This window comes from Podarcis vaucheri (assembly GCF_965113315.1).
Source record: "Podarcis vaucheri genome assembly, chromosome: 5".
Taxonomy (NCBI): Eukaryota; Metazoa; Chordata; class Lepidosauria; order Squamata; family Lacertidae; genus Podarcis; species Podarcis vaucheri.
This window is the reverse complement of record NC_138763.1, coordinates 38100182-38111705: the sequence shown is the minus strand read 5'-3', so window position 1 is coordinate 38111705 and position 11524 is coordinate 38100182. Positions and strand designations below refer to the sequence as shown.

General features: G+C 44.1%; 1 long non-coding RNA gene across 1 annotated transcript in view; it reads right to left on the bottom strand.

Moving 5' to 3' along the window:
* Positions 1–11524, bottom strand: part of LOC309532048 — a 116818-nt gene that overhangs the window by 63544 nt on the left and 41750 nt on the right. The gene's annotated exons all lie outside the window — the stretch shown is intronic.

Below are 11524 nucleotides of genomic sequence, written 5' to 3'. Positions count from 1 at the left end.
ATCACCCTTTCCCCCTTGCTACCTTTTCACCCTCTTTCAGTTCAGGTGGTCCAGTTCCAAGAGATGAAGGGGGAAGTGTGAAAGAGCATCACTTGTGCAACTTCCTCCTTCAGCTCTATGTACCTTTCGGTGGGTGAGTTACTACTCTCACCATCTCATGACAAAGGGGGCAATGAGTGTGGCTCAGAGACTGTGAGAGTCAGGGAAGTCCTCCTCAAAGGCACTGTTGCATCCAAGAGTGCTATGTTGATGATTCCAAATCAGTTTTGTCCCTTCTGAGTTCCAGCATGTCCCCCGTGCTATTTAACACCCACATGAAATCATTGTGTGAGGCCACCTGGGGTTTTGAGGTTCAGTGACTTCAATATACTAATGACACCCAACTCTGTTTTCTCCTTTCCATCTCAATCCAAGGAATATGCTCAAGTACTGAATCAGGTCTGATGCTAGCAAGGGGCAAGCAAACTGAAACTCACTTGGGCTCGTCACCATCTCTTAGCCTAACCTACCTCACAGGTTGTTGTGAGGAGGAAACACAGAGGAGGAGAACCATGGACACCACCTTGAGCTCCTTAGAATATATATATGTAATAAATAAATAAAATACTTAACGCAGACAAGCCAGTAGTGTTCCTAGTCAGTAGATGGGCAGATTAGGGAATAAGAGTTCAACCTGCCTTGAATAAGGGTACACTCCCTTTGATAATTCAGTTTCACAGTTTGGGTGTACTCCTGGATTGAGTCCTGAATGTAGTAGTCGCCATTGTTTTATTACGGTCAATGACCAGTGTGTGTGTGTGTGTGTGTGTGTGTGTGTGTGTAAAACACCCACACCAATTACAAAAATTTAAAGCTCAAGGCAAAGTAAAATAATATAAAACCACATATGAAATAGTATAAAACCATGTATATTCACTTCATTAATGTGAATGCCCCGGGTTTTGGTGGTGCTCAGGTCAGGAGAGCCTTTGCACAGTTCATGCTGGCATGCCAACTGTGCCCATTTTTTAAAACATTGAGTATGACCACAGTTACACATACCTTAGTTGCCCATCACTTGAGCCATTGTGCCATGATCTACCCTGGGCCGTTTTTGGAGGCAGCTCAGGAAGTTCAACTGGTTCAGAATGCTGCCACCAGACTATTGGCCAAGGAGGATGTTGATGGGGAACACGCGACAGGGAAGGTATGTGGCTCTCTCCGGGACTTCCCAGAATGAACCCATAATGCACCATGGGTACAGGAAGCTGCTATGTGTAATATGACAGCTGCTTAGAAACTATTTATATGATCGTATCATCAGGTACAAATGTGAGATGCGTCATGCAACATGTTAGCTGTACCAGTTTTACCAGGAGGAGGGGGACTATTTTCTCAGTGGAGATAAGGGTGTTTTGGTATGTGCATAGCTTTGGCAATTCCTTTTATTTTTGTCAGCCGAGTGATTCCCATGATTCATGAAGTTATTTTTTTTAAAAAAAGTTGAAGATGGAGGAGTGGATCAAATAAAAGGGGGAAATATGTTGAAGAGTTGCATTCCATGCCATAACCCTTGCATTCAAGATATTTATCACACACTGGATGAATAAGGTAGTTGTGGAGAGACATTCCTCTTCAGCAACAATGGAAGGCTTGGTTTGGTCAAAAAAAAAGGGAAGGACCCTGATCCACCCAAACAAGTGACAGAACCATCACTCACAGTAAAAAGGACAAAGAGCAGGTGATTATGTGAATTTTGCACTTCACTCCTGAATATATTTATTTGAAATACAGATTTCAAGGGCACTTCCTTTGGTGTGATGGTCCCAAGTACCAGATCCTTGGGTGGTAATTCTAGGCATGCTCAACTGATCCCCTAAAATTAGTTGTCAGTAATTAGGAACATAGGAAGCTCATTGGTCCATCTACCTCATTACTGTGTACACTGACTCACAGCACATCTCCAGGCTGTCAGTCAGGAGCTTCTCCCATCCCAACCTGGAAGTGCTGGGAACTGAACCTGGAACCTTCTGCATGCAAACCTGATGTTCTCCCACTGTGCTAGGGCCCTTCCCCAGAGATTCTTAAGCTTTGTTGCATTGTGGCCCACTCATTAGTTGCTTAAAACTGACTTTCTGCTACAAGATGCTGCAGGAGAAGCTAGCTGAATGGCTTAAAATTCATCTGTGTTTGTGTCTGCTTTCTGCCTTGATTAGCAAGTGCCTCAGGGACACAGATCATTAACAGAAAGTTAATGTGGCCTAGCCACCAGCTGCTATTATTATTAGTATTAGTATTAAGATTTATACCCACAACTGCCAATCAACCTTCCCCTTTCCCTTCATACCATGCATCCATTCCACCATCAGCAACATATGTAAGATGGTATTATTATTATTATTTCATTTTGGTACCACTTTTCACCCTCTCAACTCTCATTGGATTGCTCTACCCCAAACACAAAATAGAAGAAGTATAGAAATAAGGTGACTAATGAAGGCATGAGAACTAGTCAATGGGCAACTGCACGCCCTGTGCTCACAACAGCAATGATTATGTTATCGTGTAAAAGAAAAGTCACTTTTGCCCAGAAACTCAGCATTGCCACTTGATTTACTGGGAAAGTTTCTCTCTCTCTCCCCCCCTCCCTCCCTCTCTCTCTCTCTCTCTCTCTCACACACACACACAGAGAGAGAGAGAGAGAGAGAGAGAGAGAGAGAGAGAGAGGAAGCAGTTCCTAAAGCAGGAATGGCTGTGGTCCTCCAGATATTGTTGAACTCCCACTTTCATCAGCCCCAGCTGGCAGAGCCAATACTCAGGGGTGATGGGGTTTGTAGTATAGCAGCATCTGGATGGACAGGTTTCACCACAACCCCTGTCTTAAAGAATAAAGAAGCCTCACTTACAATGACTGGATGTGGATTGAGCACTTCTACAACTGCTTCACCATGTGCCAAACTGACATAGCAAATGTCAGTAGAGCTGGAGACTCTTAATATTAGGGTTATGGCTTGGAGCCCCATTTTGGGCAAAAGCTTCCTGCATTGCAAGGGGTTGACCTATGACCATCATGGTCCCTTTCAACTCTATGATTCTATGATTTCACCATGCTAAAAGGGTGCATACGCATAAATCTGGTTTTTTATACAGTGGTACCTCGGGTTACATACGCTTCAGGTTACAGACTCCGCTAACCCAGAAATAGTGCTTCAGGTTAAGAACTTTGCTTCAGGATGAGAACAGAAATTGTGCTCCGGTGGCGCGGCAGCAGCAGGAGGCCCCATTAGCTAAAGTGGTGCTTCAGGTTAAGAACAGTTTCAGGTTAAGTACAGACCTCCGGAACAAATTAAGTACTTAACCCGAGGTACCACTGTATAGTGATATATAAAAACCAGATATAACTTGAAATCTTACAGATTTTAAAGATATGAATCACAGTCTGCATTAATATGATGAACTATGACTGCATACATACCATGTGTTTATTCTGCAACAGAAATTGTGAAGAGTTGGAAATTCACTTCTTTTCTTACCAACAACCAAAGAGGAACACCCCCATGTCAAAATAAGAGAAGGAGAAGTTAGAAGGCCAACAGCATATTTCTTCACCTCGAAGTTTAATAGTTTACCAATATAGACCACAGTTTATGTAAGTCCATGTGCAAGCATGGATAATAACAAAACAACAACAACAAAAAAACGACTAAGCAACTTAAGAGTTTTCATTGCTGATATGAACAACACTGAAGAGATCCACAATGATCAGTGAAGCCAACAGTTGTAAAACAGAACGTAAGAAGAACCCTGTTGGCTCTGACCAAAGTCTAGTCTAGCAGCATCATTCCAACAAGGGTTCAGAAAGTCTGTAAGCAAGCTATTGCCCTAAAGTCCTGCTAGTAGGCTAGCCATGGGCACCTGGTTAGCCACAGTGTGAAACACCTGTTGCCTTCATATCTTAATAACATATGTACACCAGGAGGCTTTGTGTGGTCAGAATTTAGTATACACTTCCAGAGTTAACACTACAAACATTACTTCTGGTAAATAAAAAAAAGGCAAAGGACCCCTGGACGGTTAAGTCCAGTCAAAGGCGACTATGGGGTTGCGGTGCTCATCTCGATTTCAAGCCAATGGAGCTGGCGTTTGTCCACAGACTGAACCGCTTCTGGTGCAATGGAACACTGTGACGGAAACCAGAGTGCATGGAAACCACCATAAGCTGCTAAAGGGCTGTGAAAATTTGTGTCTTGGGATCTTTAGACTCATCTACCCATGTACTATCTGAAACCAAAGGGGTGCATTGGTTGCCAGATGTGATTTTTTCCCCAAGGTCTCCTACCCTACACCCAGTTCTAGAGCATTCAGAATGAACTTGTATCAGGTGTCAAATTAGTTTTCATCAGGAGCAGGCAGCAGGGAGGGCCAAAGCTACAAACCTAGCTTCTCAGCATCGACTTCTCTGATACTTATTGGGATGGGGGCATGGCAGTGTGGATGCACCAACACAAATACCAGCTTGGTTCTGCTGGTGTGGCTGCACCATCCTGACCTCACTGCCACCCTGCTCCACCCCACCCAGTCCTGGTACATGGCAGTGTTGCTGGTGCTGGAAGGTCTGGTCTGCAGGGCCAGTCCTTCCCGCTAGCCACTCCTGGTTTTGACACAAGCAGCACCAAGCCAAATCACTAGTCGCATGGCAAACACTGTTGCAATATTTAAATGACCCATTTGTGATATTAGGCACCCACTGTAAAGTTAATAAAATTCCATTTGTTCCCTTGTGTGATTAGGATGAGCTGAAGCAACCAGAGCAGGGGGGAGCTCTGGTGCCCACTGAATCAATATTTGCATGTAAATATTTCCCAATTTACAAACCACGAAAGCAAAAAGGGCACTCAGTCTGCTTGAGATATCTACTCCTTTCTCTTCCCGGCAGCTATAGGCCCACGTTGCTTAACCTGCTGAGAGTTGTAGGCTGCCAACCTCTTCATCTGGCAGACCTCCTGTGTTAGTAATAGTCACATGTTTTGCAGAAATCCAACTGATGAAGTTTTCCCTACTGCTGCTGAGAAATCTGTGTTCATCCTGTAAAAAGATACAGGAGTCCTGTTCCCCACCTGCCCGGGGTGGCGATGATCATAACGAGCATTGCCACATTATTAAGACCACAGTAAGATTTTTGAATGTCAGGAGTGCACTGCTGTGATCTCAGTTGGTAGTGGAATTTTCTAGCGCTGCAATTTAACTGTGAACACCTTTTGCTCTCTCTTTCTCAACCCATCTTTGAAAGTTTTGCTGCACTCTCAGCACATACTTTCCCCGAATAAACTGGCATGGGAGGCAGATCAAGGATGGATAGTTTATTTTTTATTTTACTCCAAGTGGGAGGAAAGCTGTGCATGTTTGTAACTGTTCCTATGTTGAACCTTTTTCCTAAGAGCCATATTTTATCTTTTTTAGTAAACTTTTAATATTAATTCATAAAACCTTGTCGTCTCCTTTGATTCACCACCAATGTCTAAGCACCAAATTCTACACTGCCCTGAAAGTTTGTTTTTTTCACAGTGAGAAAACGAGACGCAGTGAAATTTTAGGCTGTTTGGTGAAAGGCAGCAAGGGCTAAATAGACAATTTCAACTGGTGGCAGCAAAAAGGTCCTGTAGGAAGTGCGGGTGAGTAGAGAGGTTATGTAAGTCCAAAGGCATTTATCCTGATAACTGCCCATTCGGATCTTGATCCCATTTCACCTATAATTACAGGTTATAACTAGTTTTTTGTTTTTAGAATAACATTGGTTTAAGAAGGGGGCGGATTTCCAGAAAGGAAATGTCCCCATCCCCCCATCCCTTAAGCAGCCACCTACACTCCCCAAAAAGCCTCTCTATTGAAGGAACAATATGGGATGGGTCAGAGAGGGCTGATTTAAGAGGAGGGAATAGGAAATATTCCATTCATGGTTTATCTTAGGATCCTAGTACAATTTTGGATGATTCCCTCCTCCCCCAGCAGAAGATGCATAGCCAACAGCAGTAGGGAATTAGGTAGTTATCAAAATTCAATCTTTGCCCTCCTGGCAGACATTAAAACCTCTCTTTCCCCCTTTGTCTTTGTGGTTTAAGATTGATGCATTGACCTACTGTCCTTTAAAAAACAAAACAAAACAAAACTTTCTCTTTCTTTCCTTTGAATTTCCTTGTCTGTAATGTAAACTGAAAACCTACATTGATGTATATTCAGTTTTTAAAATCTTTAGATGCGGCCACGATGGCCAACTATCGCCCAGTCTCAAATCTTCCATTCTTGGGCAAGGTGATTGAGCGAGTGGTTGCTGAACAACTCCAGGCACACCTGGAAGAAGCGGACCATTTGGATCCCTTCCAGTCGGGATTCAGGCCTCATCATAGGACTGAAACTGCCTTGGTCGCACTGGTTGATGATCTCTGGCAGGCTAGGGACAAAGGTGAGAGCTGTTTCCTAGTTCTGCTGGATCTCTCAGTGGCGTTTGATACCATCGACCATAACATCCTTCTGGACCGTCTTGAGGGGCTGGGAGCTGGGGGCACTGTCATACAGTGGTTCCGCTCCTTTCTCCTGGGCCGTGTTCAGAAAGTGGTGGTAGGGGATGAGTGTTCAGACCCCTGGGCTCTCACTTGTGGGGTGCCTCAGGGTTCTGTCCTCTCCCCCATGCTTTTCAACATCTACATGCAGCCGCTGGGAGGGATCATCAGGGGGTCTGGGCTGGGTGTTCATCAGTATGCGGATGATACCCAGCTCTACCTCTCTTTCAAATCAGAACCAGTGAAGGCGGTGACGGTCCTGTGTGAGTGTCTGGAGGCGGTTGGAGGATGGATGGTGGCTAACAGATTGAGACTGAATCCTGACAAGACAGAAGTACTGTTTCTGGGGGACAGGGGGCGGGCAGGTGTGGAGGATTCCCTGGTCCTGAATGGGGTAACTGTGCCCCTGAAGGACCAGGTGCGCAGCCTGGGAGTCATTTTGGACTCACAGCTGTCCATGGAGGCACAGGTTAAATCCGTGCCCAGGGCAGCTGTGTACCAGCTCCATCTGGTACACAGGCTGAGGCCCTATCTGCCTGCGGACTGTCTCGCCAGAGTGGTGCATGCTCTGGTTATCTCCCGCTTGGACTACTGCAATGCACTCTACGTGGGGCTACCTTTGAAGGTGACCCGGAAACTACAACTAATCCAGAACGCAGCAGCCAGACTGGTGACTGGGAGCGGCCGCCGAGACCATATAACACCGGTCTTGAAAGACCTACATTGGCTCCCAGTACGTTTCCGAGCACAATTCAAAGTGTTGGTGCTGACCTTTAAAGCCCTAAACAGCCTCTGCCCAGTATACGTGAAGGAGCGTCTCCACCCCCATCGTTCTACCCGGACACTGAGGTTCAGCACCGAGGGCCTTCTGGCGGTTCCCTCGCTGAGAGAAGCCAAGTTACAGGGAACCAGGCAGAGGGCCTTCTCGGTAGTGGCACCCGCCCTGTGGAACGCCCTCCCACCAGATGTCAAAGAGAAGAACAACTACCAGACTTTTAGAAGACATCTGAAGGCAGCCCTGTTTAGGGAAGCTTTTAATGTTTGATGTATCACAGTATTTTAATATTCTTTTGGAAGCCGCCCAGGGTGGCTGGGGAAACCCAGCCAGATGGGCGGGGTATAAATAATAAATTTATTATTATTATTATTATTATTATTATTATTATTATTATTATTATTGTTGTTGTTGTTGTTATTGTTATTGTTATTTATATAAAATGGCTTTTTGCTGCCCTGTACCCCTGACTAGACCATATCTATACATATGCAGAATTGGCGTTACAGAGGCTTGGAGGCATTTTAAGTATCCTGTAAAAAAATGTTCCCAGAAAAAGAGCAAAAGAAAAGATGGCTAGATGTGGCTCACATATCTAAATGCATATCTCAAAGGCATTGCCTTTAAAGGGTAAACTAGCTGCAGAAAATATCCAGGATTTCAAAATAAGAAGATGGTGGCTAATAAAACTCACAAACCACAAACAGAAGGGCAATGGCTCAGAGGTAGAACACCTGGCTTGCACGCAGAAGGTCCCAGGTTTAATCGCTGACATTTTCATTTTTATTTTTTTTAATGATATTTATTGAAAAAAGAATTTTTTAAAAAAATTACAAAGAAAAAAGACAAAAAGACAAAAACAGACAAAAACAGAAAAAGTAAAAGTAAAAATAACACCAACATTTTCAAATTCTCCACTTTCATTACCTTCTTTCCATGACCTCCTCCTCCTCCCATCTCTTGTATCTTAATTAATAATTATCACAGCAAATCCTTTCCATAATTCATAATATTCTGTCATTGCATTACCTTGCTCTATTTTCATCTTATTTTATAAAAAAACCTTAAAACTTAAAACTTAAATCTTATTTTTACCAATTTCTCATAACCATTACCTTTTTACCTAATTATTTAAAACATTTTTTACAAGAGCCAAGTAATTTCATTTCAGCATTTTCCCAATGTTCATCAATTTTATACAACATTCCTAATGATAAAAAAAGAAATAAAAACAATCCAATCTTCTTCCAGCGTCCCCTCCCCCCGGTCCCAGGATTGTCAGTCCTTTTTATCCCATTAGTCTGGCACATTAACCTGGTGATCTTATATCCGAGGCCTTCAAGTCTCTTCCATGTCCCTTCCGCAGCTCTTCTTCATATTTTCCTTTCACTCGTGGGAACTCCAGCTTGGTAGTGTTTTTGACCCTTTTCAGCAAATCAGCCCCTTTCCCATAGTCCAGACTAGACTCCATATGGTATTTTTTCAAATTCCCTCCAAAATTGGAAGCCCCAACAGCTCCAAACCTCTGACGGCCCATTGCCAGACTCAGAAAGTCCAAACATCCCTGCATAGGGGGGTCAGTCCAACCCCCCATTTCCAAATCAATCCAAACTTGTCTTTCCTAATCTGGTTTTTTCCAAGTTCATTTGTCACATCCAAAGGCTCATTTTCCTGCTGGGCCAAAAGTCCCTCCATCTCTGGCGTCCAAGATTCTGTGACATCCTCTTCTCTCATCTGCTCTATCAGGACACACTCCTGTTTAAGTTCCTGGGTGGGTTCCATATAGTTTCCCACTACCTGTTCAAATGTTCTGGCCACATTAGTCATCAAATCCGTCTTCTGACTTAACTAATCCAATATGGCATTTATTTTACAGAGAGCACCCAACAGTGCTTCTGAAAACATTGTCCTGCAAGGTCACAAGTCCTTTCCCACGATTGTAATCTTGACAGCTGCAAGCTCCCTAGAATTGGTTACTGTTTCACGGTCCCCTCTAGGGGGAGAACTTCTGGTTATTCTTTCTTTTAAGGACAATAGCAACACAGTTTCTTTCTTTAAGATATTTTGTCAATATTTATTCCTTAAAAATGCGAAAGGAAACGGTGGAATCACAATGTTACTCTTCTTTTAACAATCTGTCAAAAACATTTGTCTCTGGTTAATGAGCTTCAAAACGTCAATTCTGACACCCCGCTCCAGGGTCAGGACGGTGGAAAGTTACTTTACTTTAAACTCACTTCTGCAGGTTTAAACAGTCCAAAAAAAAAAAAAAAAAGATCCCCCTTCTTCCCCTGCTACCAAAGGGGGGGTTCAATGATTTTAAATGGTGAAAACCGATCCCTTAAAAGTAATTTTCTAAGCTCTGGTGTACGTTATCTTTGCTTTCTTCTGACTACAAGGAAACAGAAGGCTGACTTCCTGTTTAGACCTTCCCGTTTCAGTACCAAATTAAGGTGCATTTTTAAGTCCAATTCCTTTCTAATCACCAGTTCTTATTTGAAGTCCAATTGTTCAATGTTTAAGTACTCACGGGTGATTGTTTTAGATGCCAAATTGTCCCAGGAAAAAGGCAGCGCTCTCCGGCAACAGCTATGCGGCTTCGCTCCATGGAAGAAGCAGATGACTCACAGCACCGCGCCACTTCCCCGCTCCGCTCCGGAGCCCGTTGCCGGGCTCCTTTGCCAATTGGGGGGTGCAAACGGTGCCCGCCGAGTCCCACGGTCACAGGCTTCACCTGCCTGTGATTTTTGAAGGGTCCCCGCTGCGCCGTAGCGATACAGACCCGATTTCCATAGAGCCGGTTCCCTCTGAGTCAGAGGGAATCCGCCATTACCGATGGCGCCACCCCGGAAGTCTAATCGCTGACATTTTCAGGTAGGGCTTGAAGAAAGCCCTGTCTAAAAACCTGAAGAGCTGCTGCCAGTCATTGTGACAGTACTGCTATAAGGCAGCTTCCTATGTTCAGAAATCAGTTTGATCTGTAAAAAGCAATACACAATTGATACAGTCTACCTCCAGGTTAAACAAGCATTTTGTTCAGAATATAGGGCTCATTTGTTCTTGCAACCACCAATAAAAACTTTGCCACTGCTAATGTTCTAGCATTTGTCCGGTCTTCCAATAGGAACCTGGCATAGTGAGTCTCTGATTTTCCCAGGAAAGGTACCAGCAAGGTTAGTATCAGTTCAGCCCTGGCTTGCTCATATTTTGCACAATGCAACAAAATATGTTTTATACAAACCATTCATGAATGACAGAGTCAAAAAGCAGAGCCAGAGATAATGTTCTGTTCTTAGAGTGACAGACTAGTATCCCTATTTTCCAATGGCGTCCTTTATTTAGAGAAGCCATCTCGGTTTCTGATTTGATCCTGGAATGTCCCACTTTTCCTTAGGACAAGCTTCCTCAACCTCGACCCTCCAGATGTTTTGAGACTACAATTTCCAGCATCCCTGACTGGTCCTGCTCCTAGGGATCATGGGAGTTGTAGGCTAAAAACATCTGGAGGGCCGAAGTTGAGGAAGCCTGCCTTAGGATGTCCCTATTTTCATTGGAGAAAGGTTGGAGGATGTGGAGTTAGCTGATCCCCGAGACATCTGAAGGCCAGCCTGTATAGGGAAGTTTTAAAAATAATAATAATGTTTTATTATGTATTTATATATGTTGGAAGCTGCCCAGTAAAATTATCATTATGGAATGGGACATCCCTAGTTTCATCAGAGAAATGTTGGAGGCTATGGAACGAACAGATGCCCAACTGGATGTAATAGGAGTGGGGCTGACCTTGAAGGGTTGTCCCCATACCATATTGGGTGTGGGTGGGAGCCAATGCGTCTTGCAGCTACCCAGGGTTAGGATCACTAGGACTACAGAAGCTCCGATTCTGAGCGACAGAGTTTGGAGCCTAAGAGCTAAATGGCAGTGCCTGCCAGCTCATGGGGAGAGCCTAGAACAAGAGAAGGACCTGATGGTGCTTTGTGGGAGAAGAGCCTGGTCATATTTAATCTGCTGGGTAGAGCCTGAGGGACACGATGAGACATGAGTAAATGGCAAAACCCAGGTGTGGCCCAGGACATTTTGATGCTGTGAGCAAAATGCCCCTTGCTTCCCCGCCCCAGACACCAACACCGCACAGATCCAGATGTTCTCAGGGTCACCATTATACCCACAGGTACTACATTGGCAGTCCCAGAGTTTTGTTTAGTCGTTTAGT